This window comes from Dipteris shenzhenensis, chromosome 12 (assembly GCF_047967505.1).
Source record: "Dipteris shenzhenensis isolate YYH24624 ecotype China chromosome 12, Dip_SZ_1.0, whole genome shotgun sequence".
Taxonomy (NCBI): domain Eukaryota; kingdom Viridiplantae; phylum Streptophyta; class Polypodiopsida; order Gleicheniales; family Dipteridaceae; genus Dipteris; species Dipteris shenzhenensis.
Window position 1 is genome coordinate 8,727,622 of NC_141607.1, and position 1,026 is coordinate 8,728,647.

Here is a 1,026-nt window from a genome sequence, read left to right on the forward strand (position 1 = left end):
TTCTATCTATGGGGATTGTGCAAGGGCCTTAAATGTGCTATGATTCAAGGGGCTTTAAGAATGTAAGGGTGAGGTTGACACATCAAGCTTAGTGAAATTTTCACCTTGTTGCATGCCAAAGGCAAAGCCATAGCGTTTGTTTTGGGTTCTCTTATTATGGGAATTGTGTAAGGGCCTTACATAAATGCTATGATACAAGGATACCATGAGACTCGATTTAAGGGTTGTCATAATCTAAAGGTCAGGTTATCACATCTCCTTTGGCACATAAATGCTATGATAGAAGGATAACATGAGAGGGGATTTAAGGGTTGTCATAATCTAAAGGTGAGGTTGTCACATCTCCTTTGGCAACCTAGTGAAAATTTCACCTTGTTTAGGAGTGACTCGTTAGAGAATAGAGATCTCCTTTTGTGGATTTTTTGGCTTGCCCCTAGGAGGAAGGCCTTACGGATTGGTTAGGTCTTCAAAGGGAAAATTAATTATTGAGCAATATCTCCCGTTTGGGGTGTGTGAAAAATCTTATTGGTGCACTTGTCAAACGCTTTATTCCGTCTTCAAATGAATGGGCATGCAATTCATCACAGCTTAGTTTGAAAACGTCAAACTTGGTGTCTGACACTTCGTAGGATGAATGGCTTTGGTGCATGGCCAAAATTTCAAGAATTCCACGTGCATGTTTAATGCATCGTCTCACTCTTATTACGCGAATATCTTCTTGCCAATTCATTGTTATTTAGTTCAGGTATGGTGGAAGATGTGGAGGATGGTTGTCTGGAGCAAATTTCTCCTCCTAATTGCCTACATTATGTTTCAGAGGGTAGTGATTGCATGCAAGTGCTATCCAAGGGCATATTTCATGTAATCCTTTATTATAAAGGAGGCAAAGAGCGAGCTGTGTTTGAGTACATCTTCTTTGATTTCGTGCTTTCTTTCGTGGTATCGGGTGCATGGCCGAGTAGCAAGGGTCTCCTGTGTCAATGGAAATGGACAGCAATACCTTTTAGCATGGTGGATAGGAAATAC